The 10,098-nt window shown below is 40.3% G+C and overlaps 1 long non-coding RNA gene across 1 annotated transcript; it reads left to right on the top strand.

Moving 5' to 3' along the window:
- The first annotated feature begins 1,154 nt into the window (after nt 1–1,154).
- LOC120526878 lies at nt 1,155–9,751 on the top strand. The gene is made up of 3 exons (XR_005633209.1): nt 1,155–1,216; nt 2,081–2,243; nt 9,589–9,751. It is a non-coding gene; the product is annotated as an uncharacterized LOC120526878 (long non-coding RNA).
- Nucleotides 9,752–10,098: the final 347 nt, after the last annotated feature.

Consider the following 10,098-nt stretch of genomic DNA (forward strand, 5'->3'; position numbering starts at 1 on the left):
TAATGCAACTGCATGAAGATTTAACCCAACCAGATCATTTAACACTTTGTACTTGCTGTTTTTAATTTTGATGTAAATAAAAATAGTTTAATAGTTAAAGTGTATAGCCCAGTGTCTCTGTCTGACTGCTACTAGTGGACTGGAAAATTTCATTTTTCATTACTTGTCTAACAAGAGGATGTCTTTGTAAAGGTCAATGCTATTGGCATTGTGGATGGAAGCAGAGGTTTGAAAGTAAAGACAGCCTCAGTCAGCGAGCACCTTGCCATAGATGTCTCAAAGGTTAAACATACTGTATGAGGTGCAACATGGACAGCTAAGAGGTTACCTGTAACAGTTCTGTGGTTGATTTTGACTTTTATTCTTATCCTCCACCTAGCAAAGATCAGAAGATTTATGTGAATTTCCCCTTGGGATTAAAAAAGTATCTATCTATCATCTATCTATCTAAGAGTTTCTTTGCTACCTTTTGTGTTTGGTGCAAGCCATGGGTAATCTAATAACATGATAACAGAAATTCTTTTTAGTGAAACTTGGAGTAGGGAAGTGGGATAGTCAACTGATCTAAGGAGGTCGTCCTAATGGAACTTACTTTTGAATTGAACTCTTTGGAGCAGATTTATTTTAGACATGGTTATCTGCCTAGGAGGTTCTTCAATTAAAATACGCTTTAAGAAAATTTAGCTGGTAGATCCTTCACAGAATATTGAGCAGTAGTCAAAATATTGTTAGCACTTTTTACTTTCTGTTGAAATTTGGCATGGGCGGTAAGCATTGGCTTTAGAAAGGCTTTACACTGCACCAAATGGGCAAACTATTGTTAAAAAAAAAAAAAATGGAGCCAGTTACTCATCATCATAGATACTGTATTTAGGTGTAGGTGACAGCTTGAATCCTAGAGCCGGATTTAAGAAATGAATACTGCTAACACTTGATGCAGTGAGCCAATAATGAAGCAGAAACTGATGTGTGCCTTGGACTATCGTACAGCTTGCCACACTAATTGAAATGAGTGATGAAATCGGCATCTCTGTGTCAAACAACACTATTATGCTGAAATTGTAAAATCAAATGTTGAAAGCTAAAGACTTTTCCTTTCTGGCCTGAATCATATATTTTTTAACTGAATCTTTCTTTTTCTTTAGGAAGCCCAGGAAGAATTCCTGTTGACTGGTTGATAATGTAGTATGACTGACAGGACAACTTCTATCTACTGGTAAGAAGGAGATTCTCAGAGGGAGGATCAGAAAACAGATCTCTTCTCTTCTCTAGAATGCTCAACTTATATCTTCTTCATCACCATTAAATAAAACAAAAAAGATCAAATTTCATAAAAACTCCTTGTTTTGATGACCCTGTTGTTTATCCTCCCCTGCCTTCAACTCAACCTCCTGAGAAGCTTGATGGTCAGAATCACTTTGTTTTAATGTGCGAAGTCATCTCTTCCAAAAGCTTTCAGAATGAAAAAGCAGCATTGCTTTTTATTTTCCTGCTGGCATGAAGATGTGTGGTGAGACTCGTGCTTTACTTCCCAAGGACGTGCCTGTTCCATAATTTTCCGCTCATGAGTAGAGTATTAATTCACTTTCTTAAAAAATGTACAGAAGGATACAAGGCTCCCGAGATGTAGGGCATCTTTTAATAAATGTAGAAGTGTGTAATTTACACTTCTAAATCATTTCCTCAGGTAGATTATGATGGATTGTCTCATCAGTACCTCACCTGTGTGCTGACATCCAATGAAGGAAATAAAAAAGACTTCAAATAAAATGGATTTCTTTGAGCAGATGTTTTTCATTTAAAATTAGGCCAGTTTTGCAGACATTTTACTATGAATCATAGCTGTTGCATACATGGCTTTATTATATGCTGAATGTCAGTTCAGGGTTGAAATATTTCAGGCATTTGTGTTACAGTATGCAACTATACTGTACGGACGATGTCCTGGAAGTGAAAGGAACAAGGCAGTTTTATGAAATGTTGTCATAATTAATTAGCTTTAAAAAAACAGAAAGAGAAATATTTGCATCATCAAGCCAAAGTGTAAATCAGAGTTCATAAAGAAAATTTTGTTTTACAGGAATTTTAGTAAACACAAGGTCACATTGTAATGACCGACCCAGTCGTCCGGACCGGCAACTACACCGCCAAGACCTATGCCCTGGCATTAGACTTAGACAAGCTGCACTTCTTCCAATTACTTCCCCAATCGGCGATCAAACAGGCAAAAAGGCAAACAGTAGGTAAGTTACTAAAGTCGATATACATATTGATGAAAAAGAAGTGAAACAAAATGCCAAACAGTCTAAATATCTCACTATCCCCTCCCCTAACATACACAACCCCACGAGTGAATGGCGGAATATTACAATAAACGGTGAAGCAATAAAATATACAGAGTAAACCCTCCCTTGACCCTACACTGAACATAAAACAGATATGACGCACACGAAACACATAACACACGTAAAGTCCAGGAAAGTGTCCAGAGAGTGAGTAGCGATAATGAACTTGAACTGTCCAACGGTAACTGCAATATGAAAGCACTTGACTGTTTGCTCTTTTCCAGAAATAAAAACAAATGTCTCACCATGTGGTCCTCATCGTGTCCTGTTACTACTGAACCCCAGGGTTTTGTGAAAATGGCAAGATCATTACAGGTTCGGCATTGACAGCAGCAAACTGTGGAACAGTGCGTGTTTCTTGATGCGTTTCTGTGTTGTTTTGTTTCTTTTTTCCTCCTCTTTTTTTTATAGAAAATAACCTAGATGGACTTGATTGGTGGACAGGAAAATTACCTTGCGGGGTCATGGTCCTATAGTGTTCTCCTTCCCCCTTTGTTTCCACGGAACAACATTTACACAGACGCACTATAGACTACATAAACTGGACAACGCTATGAAAGTCGTGACTCGGCACAAAACACAATAAGTCGTCCCCATTCATGTAGCCCCGCTACAACATGCTAGTCTTTTGTGGGGAAAATCCACAATGTTAGATAAGCAGGAAGTGCATGACATCAGCCTTTACAGTATCTCACTGACTTGGTGACATCCAACGCCATGCATCTCCAGTCGTCCAAGCACTATAGCAACAGTAAACAAAAGGCACCCATAATAGTGTCACATTAAAACATGAAATATTTTTGGTCTCAGGAAAACCACTCTAAAAGTGAAATGAAATGCTAGATTTGTATTGTATAGTATTTAAAACCACAATCCAAACCTACCAAAGAAACAAGTAGAAAAAAAACAGAATAAGTTATACAATTAACCAGATCATAATAAGACAAACTAGAAAAGCAAATAACTCTTGTCATATTACAGTGAACAGTAGCACCCTCTGTGGCCCAAGACACATAAATTAACTGAACTACTAATATTATAATGTAGATCAGGGCTGCTGACTCATACACGGCCACATTTTCCATGTGTGGTTTTTCTTTTGTCATGCCCTCTCTTTATCATTGCCTTTCACTGGAAATTTTTCAGGAGTTTTACAGAGAGCTGATTATCTGCAGCTCAACATCAGCAAAGCTATTGAAACAATGGTGTAGCATCAGAAAGAGCAAAGTTTCTCTGTCTCTCATTTGCATCCATAGACCGGAAGGTTAGGTGATCCAGGTATAAAAGTATCTGAAAGAGTCACCATAAAATAGATCCCGGAGTCAAATCGACCATATCTCCCAAGACGACTTATGGCACTGAGGTTCCAGTGTCCTGTTTCACATGGTAGTTTGTTATGATAGTTGCTTGAGAATGGGAGATGCTAACTTAGATAACAATTTACTCAGGAAAACTAGCTTGTTTCTAACTCCATGCCTGGACTCTCTGTAGAGAGTGAAGCTGGATAAGCTTCTAACTATCTTGAACAACATTTAATACCCACTGTACTACCACCATGGTCAACCTGTGGTCCACCAATATTACAAGGATGATTGTATTTCCTGAGAACCCTGCTGTAGGTCTTTTTATCATCTTCCATTAGATGTTATCACATTACTTCTGCCAGGACTATTTTGCTTCCATTTTAATATATTAATTGTAATCAGACTGTCTATCTATCTATCTATCTATCTATCTATCTATCTATCTATCTATCTATCTATCTATCTATCTATCTATCTATCTATCTATCTATCTATCTATCTGCAACTTCTGCTGCTAGGCCTTTTCATGATGAGATGTGACTCCTGCTTTCTGGCTTCAAGCACGTTGGAGGACTGCAAACATAGCAGCACTCACTGGCTTGTGCGTTAGGCTCTTTAGCCAAAGGCTAGCACCAGTTCTGATAACACTGGCACCCACTGCCTTGTGGGTTAGGCTCTTGAACCAAAGGCTAGGTCCAGTACTGATAATACTGGCTGTCATCAATAAAGGTATTCATGATTGCAATGATCATGTTGCAATTAATCATGTCATGATCATGTTGCAATTTGAGACCTAACTTGGGGCTAACTCTGGACCATTGATTGGTGATCAGGGGCACAGCATTGTGTCCAACTCCCGACCAATGTTGTCAGGCGATCAGGGACACAGCACAAGACACCATCCTAGAACAGTGTTGTCTGGCGACTGGGGGGCTAGGTGATGGGTTGAGCCTCAGACCAGCTGCTGAAATATGAAAGTGGGTACCTCATTTTAGACTTTGTTTAGGAATGTTAGCTGGTTGCTGTGGCGAATTGTGCAAAACTTTGAGAAGACGAAATGTTGATATTTGCTGCTTGCAAAAAACTGTGATTCGTAGATACAAGTTTGGTCTGGAGGTAGAAGTGGTATGAATGGTGTTGATATTTTGATTTCCACAGAGCTAATCGACTGTGTATTTAGTGCGGAAGGGTTAACTCACCAGATTCTCGTGGTCAACTTTGTCCTAGGTGACAGGAAAATATGTGTTACACCTTGCTATGCTCCACAAGTAGGTTGAAGCACTGAAGGAACAACTAGAAAATGCAGTTGTGAAAATTAGCGATGATCAGGACCTCTTTATTGCAGGGAATTTGAATGGGCAGCTAAGGCAAAATGCAAGAAACTTTAATAAGGCTCATGGAAATTTTGGCTTTGGTAACAGGAATGCAGAAGGAGATTCTATCCTAGAGTTTGCATAAGCCATGAATGTTTCAGTAATTATACACTTTCCAACAAGTGCAAAGAACATTAGTAAATTATAAGTCAGGAGACCTGAAAAGTGCTATTGACATGATACTTGTTAGGCTGAGAGAGAAGAAAGAGGTTTACAATATCAAGTCAATCATAGGTGAAGGATGTGTCAGCCAACGTCGTCTAGTAGTTGCCAAATTGAAATGGAAAATCAAAACTAAAGCAAAAAGAGCAAAAACCTTCCATCCAAAAATTAAATCATGGCAACTTCCAGAAATTGAAACACATCAGAAATTTGCAGAAAAATATACAAGACTGGGTTGTGCAACCAACAGAAGAGGCGAATGGCCAAAATCTTGGGATTTCTTTGAAAACGTGCTTGTGAACATGGCTAAGGATGTCTGTAGTATAACAAAGAATAAGCCAGTGGACACTGAGTGATGGTGGTGGTGTAATGAAACTAAAAAGGCTACACAAGAAAAGAGGGCAAGGTGAAAAAAAGAGCAAAAAGCTAAAGATGCCAAAAGAGACTCGAAGCATGCGGAATATGTTAAGGCAAGAACAGAAGCTAAAAGATGTGTTGCCCGAGTTCAGGCTCAAATCTACAAAGAGCATGAACAATGCCTAGATCAAACAACAACAACATTTATTTATATAGCACATTTTCATACAAAACAATTTAGTTCAAAGTGCTTTACATAATGAAGAATAGAAAAATAAAAGACACAGTAAGAAAACAAAATAAGTCAACATTAATTAACATAGAATAAGAGTAAGGTCCGATGGCCAGGGTGAACAGAAAAAAAAAAAAAACTCCAGACGGCTGGAGAAGGATAAATAAAATCTGCAGGGATTCCAGACCATGAGACCACCCAGTCCCCTCTGGGCATTCTACCTAACATAAATGAAACAGTCCTCTTTGTATTTAGGGTTCTCACGGAAGGACTTGATGATGAAACTCAGTATTTTCAAAATAGGAAGTCAACTGAAAAGAAAGCCTCAAGATATTTCTGGTGCCCATTTCTTAAAAGATGATAGTGGAAAGGGATTACTATGGGAACTCCTCTATGCAGATGATTTGGTGCTAGGTGCAAACAACAAAGCAGAATTAAAGGAGATGCTAACACAATGGACACACTGCCTTGAAGAAAGACGTCTCAAAGTTAATAAAGCTAAGACCAACATAATGTGTGACATGGTTTTCAAAAGGCAGGGTACTGGTTCAGTAGGTTGCAACTATCCCTTTGGAAAGAGGAGGATTGAGGAGGTTTTGGGGTGAACTCTGTTTTATGCACCAATTGTGGCTTGTGGATCCATAATTGATGTAGTGGTGTCAGATGCTGTTTTAGGCAGTTGAAGGTGCCATATGTATGCAAGAAATGCTTAGGTGAGTTAAGTGACAATACAGCTTTCGTGTTTCTTGAGGTCGAAGTTCATAGGTTTGAAACATGTGACAATTTCTGCAATCTTGGAGATGAGTGCTGAAGGAGGTTGCTCCAATGCAGTTGCCACCAGAGTAAGAAATGCGCAAAATAAGTTTAGTGATTATCTGGCATTATTTCAAGCAAAGATGTTTCCTTGCGTATGAAGAGTATTGAGTGCTGTGTTAGACCTGCTGTAGTGTATGCGAGTGAGATGTGGGCTGTGAAAGCTGGAGAAACAAGTGCAGCTTGGAGTACTAAGATGAGAATGCTGAGATGGATGGCAGGTGTGTCTTTATATTAACGTAGAACTAACGAGGATACTTGTAACATGTTATGTGCTGAAGATGTGTAGAAGTTATAGGAATGAGCAGACTCAGATGATTTGGGCATTCAGTGTAGATGGAAAGTGCCAAAGGGCAGACCCAAGAAAATATGGCATGAATTTGTGCATGCTGACATGAAGGTGAAAGGGATGAAAATTGAGGATGCTCATGACAGAAGAAAGGGGAGGCAACTGACCCATAGCTGACTGGGAAAATGGCCTTTAAACATGATGATTATCTATCTATATATCTGTCTGTCTGTCTATCTATCTATCTATCTAGCAAGACTTTAGTTTGCCTAATTGTAAACATACTTTAACACAACACTTTCAACCTTTCTTAGTCTTCTGTTCTTATTGCACTGTAATGTCTTTAAGCCTAAGTGTTTCTTTATTGTGCTTAGTCAGTTTCTGGCATACTGCATTTGCTCTTTTTCTGTGTGGAATTTGCCCTTTATCCCTGTGTTGGTTTTCCTCCTGATACTTCAGTTTACCCCCCACACCTACACAAACATGCACGCATTTTAGGTTGACTGACAGTTTTTTTTTAATTTATATATATAGTTTTTAATTTATATTTATATATTGTGAACCTTGCCCCGGACACAGACAGGCTGACACGCTCATGTCACCAAGCACACGTTTATTTCTCATTTCTTTTTACAGTTCTGTGCTCACCAATCCCCAATACCCCTCAGCCCAGGCCAATCCAATGCCTTTACTCTCTCTTCTTTTCTTCTTCTCTTCTTCAGGCCGCCTCCTGCCTTCTCCAGACCTTGTCCAATCTTCCACCCGACTCTTGTCCCTTCTGCAGGGAGGCGGCCCCTTTAAATAAGCACCCGGATGTGCTCCAGGTGTGTTCCCAGCAATCTGCCACTGACACGCCCCAGTGTGGCGGAAGTGCCGGCTGTCTCCTTAAAAGCACTCTGGGTGTCCCCGTTTTCTCTTCCCCCTGCACTTCCGGGTGTGGCGGAAGTGCTGAGGTCTAGGGTCTTCCTGGTATTGGGGTGCCCCTGGCGCTAACCCTGGGTCCCTACAGGGTCGAGCTTCCCAGCTCTTTACCCAAGGCCTCCAGGGTGGTCACCCCCTCGAGGTCTGGAGGAGGCACCAGCCCTCCTCCTGTCTTCTCAGGCGTCCCGGCTGGGTACCACCTCCATCCAGTTGTGACAATATATATATAAATTAGGGGTGGCACAGTGGCGCAGTGGCTAGTGCTGCTGCCTCGCAGTTAGGAGACCCAGGTTCGCTTCCCGGGTCCTCCCTGCGTGGAGTTTACATGTTCTCCACATGTCTCCGTGGGTTTCCGGTTTACTCCCACAGTCCAAAGACATGCAGGTTAGGTGCATTGGTGGTCCTAAATTGTCCCTAGTGTGTGCTTGGTGTGTGTGCCCTGCGGTGGGCTAGGGTCCTGCCTTACACCCTGTTGGCTGGGATTGGCTGTAGCAGACCCCCGTGACCCTGTAGTTAGGATATAGCGGGTTGGATAATGGACGGATGGATATATATATATTCATTTTTTTTCCATAGAACAAAATTTTTCTTGTCCAAAATGGGAGCAAGGGAGTGATACATTCTTTAAATATGCCTCTCAGGCATATCACTATGTTGTTTTGTTTTTATTTTTCTATCAGAAAGAAAGTTAATTTTTAATAATATACTTTTGATTTTGTCAGTAATGCAATCTTGTTTGCTCAGTAAAGCATCTTGTGATGTTGAATGTTTGTAAAGGCACTATATAAAATAAAGGTCAATTGATTGATGTCAAAGACTTTTCATACCAGCCATATCACGGACAGGAAACACACAATATCAGTGGATGCCTGCCGCCATCCTGCAGATGTGACTGTAGGAACTGGTTCAGTCTGAAATAGAAAAATGCATTTTGTTGCAACGATCAGAACATTAAAAATTGATAGCTCACGCTCGTGAATGAATAATGAAAGGGTTTGCTATAGCTAAGGAACCCTGAAAGATGCCTATAATGTGAATGGCTTTGTAAGACTCAAGCTGCTCATTACAGGCCCCAAAAAGTCATACAGAATTAGAGCAAAAAAGCTCAAAAACAAAAAAAGACAATGAAACTTTTCTTATTCTTCAGGTAGATATGGGGCATACTGTGGTGCAATTTAGCTTCTTCCTTGCATAAATATCACGGCATGCTCCTTTAGGCTGGTGCAATGCCATCTTTAGTATTGGAGTGCATTGTCTTAATATGACATTACCAAATCCATCGAACAAGAGAAATTCTGTTCTGTTTTGCAGTATTGTTTGCATCCTTTATATAATTAAACCTGCCGGTATATCTGTCTTTATTGTATATAGTGTCTTTCATTGTGCAACTAAGAATGTAGTTGAAAGCAACAAAGAGAAAGAGGTTGCCAGCATGTGCTGAGAGTGCATTGCTGGACCCACCACACAACTAACCACGTTACAAGAAAAATTAAATGTTTGACAATTGAGACTTATGGCTGTGGCTGCATTCTCTTGCAGTTATCAACTAGATTAAGTGGGTGGATATAATTATTAAACTTAATTCCCAGATTTGCACCAATTCTTCAACCTGCTATAGCCCTGATCCAGTACATGTGCAAGAAATAATTACATTCAGTATTTTACATTTATATATTGTCACGCACGAGCGCATGGGGTGCAGCTAAAAGTCCCGGCACGCATCGCGACAAGTCGTGCCAGGGGACGATGGCGGTGTACTAACCTCTCTCTCTCTCTCTCTCTCTTCCTGTAGAAAAGACGAAGTGCCGCCACCATAATCCTGCCCGGACAACCAAAAGAACAACACTTCCGGGTTCCATTCTTCCCTCTGGTCCCCCACTGATGACGTCCACTACCCATCCACCACCATGCCTTCCCAGCATTCCACGTTGCTGATTTCGGGTCTGGCTCTTTAAATGTCCATCCTACCATCCATTATGTGTCTAATGATTTTTGTTGAAAATAGTTGGACCTTTTAAGTTACAGTATACGGGGCTCAAAACCCCAAACCTTGACCTGTTTTTGTTTCATTTATTACAATATATATAAGTTAAAAATGGGGCAGCACTATGATGGAATGCATAGTGCTGTTGTTTCACAGATCCAGGATCCTGGGTCTGAATCCAATGCCTGTTTTTTTCCCATGTCTTAGTGGGTTTTCCTTTAGGTGTATTAGTTTTCCTGCCATGTCCCCTGTCGCTGCTTCTGCTTTGTGACTCAGAATTAGATGAAGCGAATTTGAGAATATTATGTCTGTCTGTCA

This window comes from Polypterus senegalus, chromosome 3, assembly GCF_016835505.1.
Source record: "Polypterus senegalus isolate Bchr_013 chromosome 3, ASM1683550v1, whole genome shotgun sequence".
Lineage (NCBI taxonomy): Eukaryota > Metazoa > Chordata > Cladistia > Polypteriformes > Polypteridae > Polypterus > Polypterus senegalus.